Source organism: Choloepus didactylus, chromosome 19, assembly GCF_015220235.1.
Source record: "Choloepus didactylus isolate mChoDid1 chromosome 19, mChoDid1.pri, whole genome shotgun sequence".
Taxonomy (NCBI): domain Eukaryota; kingdom Metazoa; phylum Chordata; class Mammalia; order Pilosa; family Megalonychidae; genus Choloepus; species Choloepus didactylus.
In genome coordinates, this window is record NC_051325.1 from 27046982 (window position 1) to 27062801 (window position 15820).

The 15820-nt window shown below is 41.6% G+C and overlaps 1 pseudogene; it reads right to left on the minus strand.

The window, feature by feature from the left end:
* Positions 1 to 544: 544 nt before the first annotated feature.
* LOC119516176 lies at positions 545 to 1473 on the minus strand (annotated as a pseudogene).
* Between the last annotated feature and the right edge of the window lie 14347 nt (positions 1474 to 15820).

The following is a 15820-nucleotide window of genomic DNA, read 5'->3' on the forward strand; positions in this document are numbered from 1 at the left end:
CAATTGCATATTTTTGAATTAGTTCAATTTCTAGGAATGTGTACTATAAACACATTCATTTCTGTAAAAACATATTCATTGCACTTTTTTTATGAGACAATTCAGTTTAATTTTATTTTTTAAAAGGCTCCATTTCTCAGTATATAAAGGACAGAAATACAAGAAGCTATCCTTAGGGCTGGTGAAGACCACGTTTATCTGCTCTTCCAAAAGCACAGGTTTAGGCTTTAGTACTACCTCAGCCTCCAAAAGAAGCATTACATATCTTAGATGGTAGGGGAAAAGCATAGACTAGAAATTCTATAAGCAAGAAAAAAAATCAATTAGTGATATTGGTACTCTATTTTTCACAATAGTACTAATACATACTCAACCCTTTTAAATCAGGGAACCTGCCATTCCATTCCTAACCAAGTGGTTTTACAACCCCTATAAAGTAAAAGAATTATATAAAGGTGTAATTCATTTTGCCTCATTTAGAGATACTACAATATAATAGAGAAATTTTTATTTTGTAAGCTCTGCCTTCTGAGTTCTGCAGGCTTCATGGTACTTCAGAGCCCCAATAATCAGGCAGTTCATGACAAAAGATAAAAGTGAAAAAGTAGACACAGAGATCTGTGAAGACTTCACCCATTTCGCTATATGTATCCATATATATGTATCCATATACATATATACATATATGATCGATTTATCACTTCTGCAGGAATTCCAGATAACAGAAGTGCAGCAGTTAGTACTGTTGTCTTTACCTTCTTTTCACCCTTGGGAAAATACTTGTATAATCCCATGTATGCAAGTTGTAAGGTAAAAAATGGAGCAAACATGGACGAATATTTGCAAACAAAAGCCCTGACTCCAAGGGCAAAGGAGAGCACATCCCACCAATCTAAATATTCGAAAAGAGTCAAATTCTTCTGTTGTACTTCCATCTTCCTGATTGGGTTTTTCACTAATTAGCTGTTTCCTTAGCTTCACTGCTTCTTCGCATCTGGAGAGAGACTGTTCCAGACCACGGCGAGAACCCCTCTGGACAATGCTTGTGGTCAGGTCCCCTCTGTTCCGCTGCGGGAGCTCACGGTTGCCATCATTGCTGCAGTCAGGCGGTGCAACGAGAGAGTCCAGCTTGTCTCCCAGCTGGGTCCCTTCTACCTCGGCCACACCACCCTGCTGGTCAGTTGTTCCTGTACTGACTGAATCACCCAGCACTACTCGCTTTGAAACTGAAGGAACCGCGAGGGAGTTCAGTTTATCACTGCTGCGCTGCTTTGATTTTGTTTGACTTCCTTCTTCCGCGCCGCCCCGGGGTCGGTGAAAGGCCATGATCCGGTTGATGCGCTGTTCTGCGTCCATGAGGAGCTTTCTCCGCCGCAGGTCGGCCCTACGCTGGGAAGCCGACAGGTCTGTACCCGCCGGGGACCCTGGCCTGTCCCCGCCGTCGGTAGCGACGGTCACCGGCTCCATCCTCCCTTCCACAGTGCAGCAGCGGTGGGGGATACGGCGGTGGATGGCGGTGAGCATGACTTCACCATTTTTAATAGCAAAGCTAAAACGTTAACATCAAAAATGGAGGACAACGCAACTAAATTATGTTAGCTCTGCAACTAAAACAGTATATAGATAAAAACAGTAGCTTGTTATGCTTTCTGGAAAAATATCTAAGTTATAACATTCAATGTATTTCTAGGTACAGAAGTGTGTATTATATATACTATCATTTTGTTTATGTAACTATGTATGCAAAAAAATTTCAAGAAATATACAAGAAATGATTATCATTGGGATGTGGGCTAAAGGCCCTGGATGGAAGGGGACTTGTCTATTGTGTTTCATAAAATCTAATTGCCATCCATTGTAAGACACATTAGCATTCAGTGTAATATGACACAGAGAGAACCCTACCAATTAAACTATGACACATCATGTATTTTTGTATCACTTTATTATTGATTATTATTTTTGATTAAAGACACAAAAATATGAAAAAAGTCTCAGGACTTGTGAAAGTTCATATTACTGTATATTTTTGCTAGTCCTTGAATTTTGTACAAATATGTTTATTACCTTTTTGTTACAAAATAGCTAAACAAAAGTTTTACGATTACTGTTGGAGGAATAGTAAACAATTAAAGGGCCTTCCCAAAATGGGTTCATTAGGGGTTAATACTTTTAATTCCTCAAATTCTGATTTGAAGGAGAAACTGGTAACAGACTTGTAAATCCCTTTATCTTTACCACAGGTTTGGACTCCTGTTAATATACGTTGACTTCCCACAGTAGCCCCCATGGGCTCCTGGACTTCTGAGGACTGCACTCAACTATGCCCCCCATGTCAACTCAAGCTCAACTCAGAATTCTGGAGCAAAAAGACTGGGAGTAAGTTGAATCCAAAGGGACAAACATTTGCCGAATCCTGGTGGGTCTTAAGGTCAGCTGAAGGCTTTGAGCTTTCTCTCAAGGAAAGGTTTGAAGTAGTGACTGTCATGACTAGATTTTCATTAAAAATGCATAGAAGTAGTAGATGGCATTGTGATTGCAAGGTGGAAAATCAATTAGAATAGAGCAAAATGGAAGTCAAAGACTTGAAATCAAGTTTGCAGCCCCAATTTCTGTGTGTTCAAATGATCTCTTATCAGGACTAACCTTATAAGTAGGCTAAGAAAGTCATAGGCTAAGCAAGTCATCCACAGATTAGTGGGTTCATCTGAAGCTGGCCTGAAACTCAGCTCCCTTTGCTAACTGTGCTGGACTCTGAAACTTTCCTGCTATAGAGGAATTTTGTGATCATAAAGATTTGCTTTTAAGAAAATTAAATTAATACTGGAGTCTTTTGCTCTGGGAAAGTGACTTTATCAAATATTTCTCCATTCCTTAAGAGATTGTAAAAGGGCATAGAGGCACTCAGAGCACAGAACAAAGTAGAATGTTCAATTATTCTTTAAATGAATGAAGGAAGAAAAAAGGAAGGTGTGTTGGTTGAAGCTGCAATGTACCCCAGAAAAGGCCATGTTCTTTTAATCCATTCCTGTGGGTGCAGACCTATTGTGGGTGGGACCTTTTTGGTAGGTTGTTACAACTGAGAAGTGACCCAGCCCATTCAAGGTGGGTCTTAATCCTTTTACTAGAGTCTTCTATGAAGAGAATAAAAGAGACAAAAGCTGAGAGCGCAGCGAGAAACACACGGAGAACTTGAAGAGAAAAACCCCAGAGATGCTAAGAGAAGACCCACAGAAGCGCAGAGGAGAGGACACTGGAACCTGAAGCTGAAAGCAGCGAGACCTGGGAGTGAAGGAGCAGCAGACGCGGGCCATGTGCCTTACTATCTGACAGAGGATCCCCGGATGCCAGCAGCCTGTCTGCAGAGTCCGGGTATCATCCTGTTGATGGCTTAATTGGGACATTTTCATGGCCTTAGAACTGTAAATTTGGAAACGAATAAATCCCCATTGTAAAAGCCATTCCATTTCTAGTATATTGCATTCTGGAAGCGTTAGCAAACTGGAGCAGAAGGTGTTAAGTAAAATGAAAAGGCCTCCAGCATGGATGTGCTGGGAGTGATCTCCTTTCTGAGATGTGTAAGGAACTTTCCAAACGGTTAAAGATAAAACCAGTGACTTTCAAAAAACAAAAAAAGGACTGTACCCTACAAAAGTTACAGTTTAAGCAACAATTAGAAGTAAGTTGGTTTCAGTCCAATAGAAATAATCTATCAAAATAGACCGATATAATAACCAACCTGTGATCATTCCCTACTTTGTAAGACCCTCCTTTATAATAAGGAACCTAAATGTCAACCAGTGGAAATGCCCTAATTGCCTTATAAGTTAATGTAACTTGTTAACCATTCTGAGTCTTCCTTTGATTTGAGAGCTCCCTTTTTAAAGTTTCTCTTTCAATAAACCCACATTATTGATTATTATTGGTGACAGTATCTTTTAAGAAAGGAAATGAAGGAATGAATGAAAAGGGACATATGGGAGTCTGGGCTTATGGTTGGGGCAGCAGTGACCTCTGAAAGAAGAAGTGAGAATATTCTGAGCTTTAATTCCTCCCTTGTCACAGTTTTGCCAGGGAGCTAGTCCTGTTGTTCATAGAACACTTTCTACCCAGCAGATACCAGAAGTAAATAGACCTGAGAGGTAAAGGGCGGGGAAGAAATGAAGGGGAGGAGTTTAGCGTATCTTTGTAGAAGTCTAAGCTGGGAAAACTGAAAACTTCTATTTAAGAATAGAGCTGGCACAAATGAAACCCTAGATTTTCTGCTTCATTCCTTTTGAAACATATCCCCCCCCCCCCAGACTGGTTATGTAATCTTTATTGTTTGTTAAACTTTGCCCTGCATTTGGCTTCATGGTCTCAGTTTAACCTGGAGGAAAGCAGGAGGAAATGATGTTGTATTTTCTTTAAAAATATTCCTTACTAAACACAGGAACTGTGCCAAATTGCCTGGGAAGGAGGATTCCCTGTGAATCTGGGCTCTGTTTTTGAGAGTCAAAAGGATTCCAGGCATGCAGGTTTGGTTTAGATAACTATCTGGATTTGAGGAGGTTATCTGAAGCCCTGCCCCTCATTACGTTTCACAGCAATGAAAGAGCATCTACTCTTAGGTTCTAAATCAGTGGAAAAGATTCAATGAATGTCTCAGTTTGTTTTCTTGCCCAAGTCGTGGTAATACTGCCCAGATTTGCATTTTGCTTGTCCACGTATGTGGGTATCAGTATGTGATCAACCCTTCCTGTCCTGTTTGTAGATATATTGCTTCCTACCCAGGCATGGCCCTCTTAACTGATCCTTAAAATAGAGGTCAGGATGAATAGGTATCCTTGCTGATTCTCATGAAGGGCATTTTCATGCTAGAATTCCAGATGCTGAGAAGCTAAAATAACAAAAGGAATTATTTGGAAAAGAAGGCGAGAATTTTCTTATCACAAGGTTGCATTGTAAGACTGGCACATCACTTAAGTGGTCAGGAAAAACAGAGATAATACATGCAAGAGTTTGAATGAATATAGTCAGAAGGAACTAGCTGCAAAAAAACAAACAAAAAACAAAAACAAAACAAAACAAAAAAAACACAGAAACCCTGGAATTAATTCCACATCAGCTGTAGCCTGCTTTAAAAAGTTTTCAGGTAAAACTGTGACTATTCATAAAGGGCTTAAAGTGCAGTTTCTGGGAGCTTACACAGGTTACACCGGTCTGTTCAGTTAGAGAAAATTCATGATAATTTGTATTTTCACCTTTGTGTATGGATGTGATGTGTCACTAAAAAGTAAAATGAAAACCTTTTACCTATTTGGGACAACTATAGGAAGTTGTCACTAAATTTCTCAGAACAATGACCTGTTTCATATCCTACGCAATACCTACTCCCCAGTTGTGTCCTTTGATACTTTTTCATTTCAAATGGGGTTGTGGAATGTCTTCCTAGAAGTGTCCTTTCATAGGATTCTGGCAAGATTCGTTGAGCAAGCTGGGTCCAGGAAGATCATGGGAGTTTGTTGAACTTAATTGTTGTTTACATATTGAACAGTCAGATGATGATGAAAGAGGCATCTCCAATGAAAAAGACATCTTCATATGAAAGACATGTCCAAATGTAACATTACTTATTGTGCTTGCCGGCAGTGGCTACTAGCAGTGCTGTTATGAACTGGTATTATTCCTGTGCTAGAAGGATGAGAAGGTCACCATTATGTGTTGGCAGAATGTGGAGAGCTATAGAATAACACCCGGCATGAGATAAGATCTAGAAATTCTTTTTAAGTTGCTCCTCAAGTCTACCCCCACTCAAGTTGCCTTCAGATAATTAATTTAGTGGACTTCTCATTATGGGATATGACTGATTTCTTTCAGTTCCTGTCTTTCAGTTGCCCTGGTAACCCTGATCTGTATCTTTATCCTCCACTGGCTTTTTTTATTTCCCTAGAGTGTGGCCTGCAGTCCATCTGGTGTCAAGGACAGATCAAGGCCATGTGGTCCAGAGCACAAATTTCTAATTTAAATGGATCTAGAGATTAAGTGTCTAGTGAGTGAGACAAGAACCACCAAATTCTATACAAATCTATGTGTATATACATTTGTGCATTTTCTTGAGAGCAAGTATCTAGCATTCATGACAAGATTTCAGATGTTCAAAACCCCTGAAAGCTTAAGCATTACAAGCATAGATTCTCTTTGGCACAATTTGGATACTTTTATTATGCAGCCTTTTTGTTTTCCTTCCTATGAAGCCAATCTATTCTTAAAAAGAGTTGTTCAAGTAGTAATACGCACCTCACTCACTGGTCCAGATCCCCTTTTAAGGCAGGTGTGCTCCTTCCCCAGCTGTCATGAATGTTGGCAGCTATCAGTTGACAGCTGCCCCCTTCTCCAGAGAATTACCCTCCATCTCACTGGGAGGTTATGCTCACAGGCGTGGGAAGAGCCCACAGTTAATAAACACTGACATGGGGTACCAAAGCCCTGCATCAGTACTTAAAGTGGGCACTGACTTTGTGGTGCCATTCAGACCAGAGTTCCCCATGGAATCAGACCCCAGCTCAACTCCAGCTGAGAACACGTCCATACTTAGCTCCTTCTCTTCCTCCATTCTGCTTCCCTCATTCCCCTTTCTCTGGGGGTATCTCCTGAATAAATGACACATCCAAATCCATGTCTTAGGCTCTGCTTTTTTGTAGACTGTAAGCCAGTAGTCTATGCTGTTAGGCTCTCAAGCTGTTTTTTAATGTGGTTGTTTGTCTCATAGAGATAATGGTCTAATAGGTGCCAAATTAAGGGACCACTAATCTCAAATTCGCCCTATGATTAGGGTGAAAAATTTATAATATTTTCAACTCTTTCTTCAGTCTGTTCATTTAGAAATAGAAATAACATTTTGGCCTTCTGTAAGACATCATTTTTTTTTTTTTAATAAACTCTGGGTGGCAATTGCTATTATGACCAATTCTAAATAAAGATAATTTATTTGACCTTTTCAAATCAGCCAGAAATGAAATTATGATTTTTCTCCCTTTTGTCTATCATATACACTACTTGGCCTTATTTCTCTTTTCCATTTTCCATTTCTGAAGGTATTTCAAACCATGTTCTCGGATTAGAACTCAGCTTGCAAAATTGTAGGGCTAGCCCATTTCTGGAAAAGCACCTACATTTGAAGGCATTATTGGACATTATTTTGGCACCCTCACAGCTTGGCTCATTCCTTAGGCCAGTCAACAGGCAATGTGTTCCTGATCACCTCTCCATGTGGCATAGGTACTTTCCACAAGCTTTTCTTCAAATGTGCCAGGCTCTGGGCATGCATTATTTCATTATTTAAGGATTAAAACAACTCTGTGATACAGTTATGATTATTTCTGTTCTACAAATGACAGCTGCAGGGATGCTAATATTTTCTGTATAGTCACAGAGTGAGTGAGTGGCAGGAGCAGGATTCAAAAATTGGTGTTCCTGATTTTGAAGCCTTTGATCTTAACAAACTATTTTATATTTTGCCCCCATAATGCAGGCTACAGGTTCTGCCACTCAGATGATGAGGGACAAGCAAGACTGGGCTATGACCAAAAGTAAATGGAGCAGCCAGCAGTGTGTACGGAAGGAAGTTCTGTTTCATGGCTGGACACAGAGAAGCTTGGAGATTTCTGACCAAGGTAAGTGGGAGACTCCCCAGTCTCATTGGGTCCCTGAGTTTGTGTTTTGTACTCTGCTAAGGAGTTTTGGAGTAACTGCTTGCCTGGTCTTATTTCCAATTTGCCTGCCCATGCTGCCAACTTGGTCTGACTCTGAGATGTGTGGAAAGTAGTTTCCCTTCCAATCCTGGCAGTGTATTACACAGCTGCTGCACCTAAAGATGACTGATAAGTGATGTCAATTGAATTGTGTACCCCAGTTTGGACGTGTTCTTGGTCCTGATCTGCATTGTGGTGGGTGTGGACCCATTGTCAATAGGGTCTCTTCAAGGTATTACTTCAGCTAAGGTGTGGCCCAGCTGAACCAGGTTAGACTTTAATCTGAATAACCAGAGTCCTTTATAAAGAGTGTGAAAGTCAGACAAAGAGAAGACATGGGGAGCAGCCAGAAGCTGGCAGTCAAGGGAACCTGGAAGAGAAAGGGGAAGAAGCTGCCAAGTGCATTGCCATGTGATGGAAAAGCCAAGGACCAAGGATTACTCACAGCCAATCCTAGAAGTGGATCTTCTGGGAGAGAGGATCACCTTGCTGATGCCTCTATTTTTTTGTTGTTGTTGTTGCCTCCATTTTTGACTTCACCTAGCCTCAACCAGGAGCCAATAAATTACCTTTGTTTAAGCCAACACATTGTATGATATTTGTTTTAGCAGCCAGGAAACTAAAATAGTAAGCTTGAGTGTTTTTCCATTAGTCACCAGTTACTCTTCGGTAAAAGATGTTCTAGGATCTCAACTGTGTGTATAAAGGAGTATTAACTACAAAGGTATTATAGATGAACAAGACTAAACTCCATTTCTGTCTTTTCAATTATTTTTAAATAAGTAGAACTTATTTCACTTCAATTGATCAGGAATCTCTACATTCTTTTGCAATTTTTTAATAAAATGTGTGATTGGATGCTGTTGCGGTTTGCTAAGGCTGCCATTATGCAAAATACCAGACATGGATTGGCTTTTATAAAGGGGTTTTATTTGGTTACAAGTTTGCAGTCTGAAGGCCATGAAAATGTCCAAAGGAAGGCATCAAGACAAGTATACCTTCATTGAAGGAAGGTCAGTGGCATCTGGAAAACCTCTGTTAGATGGGAAGGCATGTGCTGGTGTCTGCTGATCCCGGGTTGTGTTCCAGCTCCTCTCTCAGCTCCTGTGCATTCTTCAAAATGTTGCTCTTGGGGCATTTTGTCCTCTCTTAGCTGCTCTCCAAAATGTCACTTGCAGCTGCTCTGAAGTCTTTCTGTTTGTAGGCTCTTTTATAGGATTCCAGTGATTAAATCAAGACCCACTCTGAATGGGCAGGGTCCATATCTCCATGGAAATTATCCAATCAAATGTTTTACTCACAGTTGCGTCACATCTCCATGGAAACACTCTATCAAAGGATTCCAACCTAATCAACACTAATATGTCTGCCCCTGCAAGATTGCATCAAAGAACATGGCGTCTTGGGGGACATACTACATCTATACCAGCACAGATGCTTTTTCTCCCAATTATATTGATGTCCTAGTTTGCTAATGCTGCAGAATGCAAAACACCAGAGATGGGTAGGCTTTTATAAAAAGGGGGTTTATTTGGCTATACAGTTACAGTCTTAAGGCCATAAAGTGTCCAAGGTAACACATGAGTAATTGAGTACCTTCACTGGAGGATGGCCGATGGCGTCTGGAAAACCTCTGTTAGCTGGGAAGGCACGTGGCTGGCGTCTGCTCCAAAGTTCTGTTTTCAAAATGGCTTTCTCCCAGGACATTCCTCTCTAGCAAGCTTGCTCTTCTTCAAAATGTCACTCACAGCTGCACTCCATTTCATCTCTGAGTCAGCATGTTTATATGGCTTCACTGATCAAGGCCCACCCTGAATGGGTGGGGCCACGCCTCCATGGGAGTATCCCACCAGAGTCACCACCCACAGCTGGGTGGGGCACATTCCAAGCAAATCTAATCAGCACCAAAAGTCTGTCCCACAAGACTACATCAAAGGTAATGGCGTTTGGGGTACAAAATGCTTTCAAACCTGCACAATTGATGTCTTAGAATTTTCTAATATATATCCAGTTTCAAATTTTATTCAAAAAAATCTGTTGAAGCAAAATTTATATTATATATGTTGTAGCAAGCATCAAAATGTCATTCTTTTTAATGGCTGAATAGTATTCCATTATATAGATAGATATGTCTATCTATCTATCTATATCTATCTGTCTATATGACATTTTATTTATCCATTTATCTGTTGATGGACATTGGGTTGCCTCAGCCTTTTTGCTATTGTGAATAATACTATAAAAATTGGTATTGGCAAAATACCAAAATACCAATTGGCAATTACCTGTTCAAGTCCTTGCTTTTTATTTCCTTTGGGCATATACCAATCATTGAGATTGCTGGTTCACATGGTAATTATATGTTCAACTTTCTGAGGAACTGCCAAACTGATTTCCACAGTGAGTGCCCAATTTTACATTCCCACCAGCAATGTACAAGGTTTCCATGGATGTACCTTAAAGTCATGTTGAGTGAAGTAAGCCAAACACAAAAAAGACAAATATTGTATGATTGCACTTAGTGATTTCTCTGTTACACTATGCATATTGCATATCTATTACTAGTATCGATGTTTTATAATTTTGTATGAAGTATTAAAACCTTACTTCCATTTAGGTCTCCTTTCTCTCTCCACTTTTAAATATCATTGTCTTGAGTATCAGATAGTGTTATAATTTTGTTTCAAATGTTGTATATAATTTAGAAAACTCATTAGAAGGATAATCTATTGCATTTTCCCATACTACTGCTCTTTCCGGTTCCTTCCTGATGCTTTAACATTCCTTCTTTGATCATTTCCTTTCTGTTTGAAGAATTTCAAAACTCAACTTAAAAAACAAACAATTATATTAGAAAATGGGCAAAAGATCTGAGCGGACATTTCACCAAAGAGGAAAGAAAGACATGAAAAGGTATTCAATATTATTAGCCATTAGAAAAATGCAAATTCAAAGCACAGTGAGGTATCACTACATACCTATCCAAAAGTTAAAATAATGAAAATACCAGTTCTAGTAAGGATGCAGAGAAACTGGATCTCTTATGTAATTGCTGTTGGGGATGTAAAATCGTGCTACCACTCTGGGAAAGGGTATAACAGTTTATTATAAAATTAAACATGGAGTAACCATACAACCCAACAATTGCTCTCTCAGCATTTATCTCAGAGAAATGGGAAATTGTGTTCACACAAAAACCTGTACACAAGTATTCATAGCAATGTTATTCAAGTCATGAACTGTAGAGGGCGATTAAGGTAGCATGCATGAAGTCCACCTTCAGCTATGCCGGAGATGTGCAACATGGCCGCCAGGGCTGATACAACAATAGCTTAAGTTACCCTCAGCCTTCTTTACGGAAGTCGTTCGCGCCAAAAGTGCTAGTTCGCGCCAAAAATGCTAACCCTACATCTGCCATCCGCCCTAGCAACAGCAGCCACCAATCCTAGACCGCCACGAGCCCTTGCTAGCCACTTCCCCTTCTCCTAGAGTATATATGCTCTGCCTCTTCAATAAAGTTTTGCAGCTTGATCAGAAACCTGTCTTGCTGTCATTCTTCGTGTCTCTTATCCCACACCATTCCTCCCTCACAGGACTCGGAGCCTCCGTTGAACGTCCCGCGGGCCGGGACAAACTGGCGCCCAATGTAGGGCTCGGAGTTCTGTGAGAGACGGAACGCCGCACTCAAGGAGAGAGGCCTCTCACACTCACCGCACCCGGGATCGCCGCGGGGAAGCGCGCTCGCGAGACAGATCCGTTCACCAGTCGATCAGTGCCGGCGAAAGGAAGAAACGGAAAGAAGAAAAGAAAGCAACAAAGGTAAGCCCCCATCCCCAACATGGGACAAGCAATCTCCCAACATGAATTATATATTAGTCAGGTCATACAATCGCTCAAGACACGAGGAACTAGAGTTAAGAAAAAAGATCTCACGCGCTTTTTTGATTTTTTGTTAAAAACCTGCCCTTGGTTCCCTCAAGAAGGTACTATAGACCACCAATGCTGGCTAAGAGTCGGCGACTGTTTAAAAGATTATTCCCGGACCTTTGGTCCTGAAAAGGTCCCGGTTACTGCCTTTTCTTATTGGAATCTAATTAATGAAATCCTAAGAGTCCATTCTTTAGCTCCAGACATTCAAAACCTCTGCAAAAAAGGAGAGGAAGCTTTAAGAGAGCACTCTCGTCCCGCTTCAGCATGCAGCTCAGTAATTATTAACATACCTGAAAACCCCCTAAACAAAAACCCCAACAGGGATGGGCCAAATACCCCAACCAGTCAAGCTAGTCTATCGCCCGATCAGCACAGTATCGAACCAGAGGCTAAAATTTCTCCCTCTTTGGTGATCAACTCCCTTCCTCCGTTTCGGCCACCCCCTTACGCACCCGATTTTCCCAAACCATATTCTCATTTTTATCCAGTCACGTCCTTACCTCAGTTTCGCGCTTTGGAAGAGGCCACAGAAAACCTCCGGCTACAAGCCGATAACTTTAAAGAAGCCTTTAATCAGGAGCGTCTGCGAGCTGTCAATTTACTCACCAACCTCCGGTCGGCAACTCAAAGCATTGCAGCCCTTGTGCTTCCAGAAAACGCCCACTCATCACGTCCCCATTGCAAAGTCTCGGCTTTTCCGGTTATGCGTAGTCAGACCCAAGACCCTCAAAATGGCGCCACTGGCGCCCAAAATGGCGATTCTAGTAGCGAAAGCTAGGAAAATGAACAATCAAATCCCCCTAGTTCTAACGAAGAAGAGCAGGAAGAAGCTAGTACTACCTCAACAGTTAAATATAAAAAACTCAGTTTAAAATATTTAGAAAAATTAAAAAAGGCAGTGAGTGATTATGGCACTACCGCCCCCTTCACGCTCACCCTATTAGAGAGTCTCAGTGAAAAAGAACTCACTCCTAACGATTGGTCCCAATTAGCCAGAGCTGCCCTGTCTGGCGGTGATTTCCTGTTGTGGAAATCCGATTATGAAGAGCATTGTAAAAAGTATGCCACCCGTAATGCCCGTAAAGCCACCTCTAAAACCTGGACATTAAACAAATTTTTAGGTCAAAGCCCCTACCATCAGAATAATAAGCAGGCTCAATTCCCCCCAGGTCTCTTAGCGCAAACACAAATGGCCGCGCTTAGAGCATGGAAAAAACTTCCGCAAAAGGGCGCCGCCACTGCCTCTCTTGCTAAATTAAGACAGGGGCCCGATGAACCATATACTGATTTCCTAAGCCACCTGCAAAACATGGCTGAGCGCCTATTTGGGGCCAGCGAAAACGAAAGTGATTTTATTAAACACCTGGCCTATGAAAATGCTAACGCTGCCTGCCAAGCAGCAATCCGCCCCTTTCGTAATACCAATCTTAATAATTACATAAAGCTCTGTTCTGGCATTGGGCCCACTCAAACTCTTGGAATAGCCATTGGTGCTGCCCTTCAAAATTTTGCAGCGCAGCATAAAAATTTTACGGCACAAGCAAAGCCTCCAACGTGCTATAACTGTAAACAACCTGGCCATTTTTCCAAAAATTGCCCCGTGCCACAAACCAGTTCCTCCTTACCCATTACTAGTAAACCCCCATTGCCGCCCTCTATTTGTCCCCGCTGTAAAAAGGGGTTCCATTGGGCTTCTGAATGCCATTCTCGAGCAGACATAAATGGCCAACCCCTTAAGCCTAAGCCCCAGGGAAACTTCCAATGGGGCCGGCCCCAGGCCCCAACCAGAACAAACCCAGGGGCAATACGGTTTGTTCAGCCATCCCCAGTCGCAGTACCTGCACTCCCAACTATAAACCACGCTGCTATATCTCAGACTTATGGAGAGCAACAGCAGGGAGCGCAGGAATGGACCTCTGTACCACCTCTGAATCAATATTAACCCCAGAAACCAGTCCTCTCCTCATATCAACAGGAGTCTATGGACCCTTACCCCCAAAATACCTTTGGTCTTATTCTAGGGAGAGCTAGTGTCACCCTGCGCGGAGTCCAAATCATCCCGGATGTACTAGATAATGACTTTAAAAGCGAAATAAAAATAATTGCAGCCACCTCAAACAATATTATCTCTATTCCTTCTGGCACTCGAATAGCCCAACTTATAATACTCCCCATTCAGCATATCAACTCAAACTTCAAAAAACTCCAGCGCCCTACAGAGGCCCCTGGATCCTCCGATATTTTTTGGGCACAGCCAATATCCCATAATCGGCCCATCTTACGATTAAAATTAAATGGTAAACCATTTGAAGGAATTTTAGACGCAGGGGCTGACGCCACAATTATATCCTCAAATCACTGGCCTAAATCCTGGCCTCTCACGGCCGCTGCCACCCACTTACAAGGAATAGGCGAAGCCACAAATCCTCTACAGAGTTCACAAACCCTTAAATGGGAGGATGAGGAAGGAAACACTGGTACAGTTATACCATATGTTATCCCCCATCTCCCCGTTAATCTATGGGGCAGAGATATCTTAACTGAAATGAAAGTTTTTATGTGCAGCCCTAGTGATACAGTTACTGCTCAAATGCTAAAAATGAATTTTCTCCCTGGCAAAGGCCTAGGCAAAGCTAATCAAGGAATAAGACAGCCCATCTCTATAACACCTAATATAGCTAGAACAGGACTCGGGCTCTCCCAAAATTTAGCCTGACGGCCATTGACATCCCTGTACCCCATGCTGAAAAAATCTCTTGGAAATCCATAGAACCAGTATGGGTTGATCAATGGCCCCTAACTCAGGAAAAAACCTTAGCGGCTATAAAGTTAGTACAGGAACAACTTAATGCCGGACATATTGAACCTACTCAGTCCCCTTGGAACACTCTTATTTTTGTTATAAGAAAGAAATCAGGCAAATGGAGACTTTTGCAAGATTTACGAGCTGTAAACAAAGCAATGTTGCCCATGGGAGCACTGCAACCTGGCCTCCCTTCACCAGTTGCTATCCCTATTAATTTTCATAAAATAGTCATAGATTTAAAAGATTGTTTTTTCTCCATACCTCTTCACCCGGAAGACAGGCAACATTTTGCCTTTAGTGTTCCTCAAATCAATTTTCAAGGCCCTATGCCCCGATTTCAATGGAAAGTCTTGCCACAGGGCATGGCCAATAGTCCGACTTTATGCCAAAAATTTGTTGCTGATGCCGTTAACCCTGTCAGACAACTATGGCCACAGATCTACATTCTCCATTACATGGATGATATCCTGTTAGCGAGTCAGGACATGTCCAACCTACATTCTTGTTTTCAAGACCTTCTTAAAAATTTAACAGCAAAAGGTCTTCAAATAGCCCCTAACAAAGTACAAACTTCAGACCCCTTTTCTTATCTAGGGTTCGAGCTTTGGCACCAGCAAGTTTTAACACCCCGCATTCACCTGCTAACCTCCCATCTACTAACGTTAAATGACTTCCAAAAACTTTTAGGGGACATTCAATGGCTTCGCCCCTACCTAAAGCTACCCACTGAAGCTCTTCTACCACTCAATAGTATCTTAAAAGGAGACGCAAACCCCTCCTCTCCCCGAAGCGTAACTCCAGAGGCAATGCAGGCACTTACCATCGTAAACCAAGCTATCCAAAATCAAACTTGCTTTCAAATAAACTACCACCAGCCTTTAATTTTTATAATTCTTAATACAATTCACACGCCTACAGGCGTATTCTGGCAATCCAATTTAAAACAACCAAACGGGCGAGGCCACCCACTACTCTGGGTTCATCTCCCAGCTACTCCAACAAAAGTGCTCTCGCCATACGTTGCTCTTATAGCTGCCCTCATAACTAAAGGCTGACAAACTAGTCGCCAATTGTTTGGAAAAGACCCTGATTCCCTTATCGTCCCGTACACCCAAGATCAAATCCATTGGCTTTTTCAAACCGACGACGAATGGGCTATCGCATGCTCTTCACTCCTAGGCGATATTGATAATCATTACCCAAGCGATCCATTAATTCAGTTCGCCAAAATCCATCAATTCACCTTCCCAAAAATCACTAAAGCAAAACCCATAGACTCTGCTACCTTAGTCTTTACTGATGGTTCAGCAAATGGGACCGCAGCATACGTCATCCAGGGTCAAGCATTTTC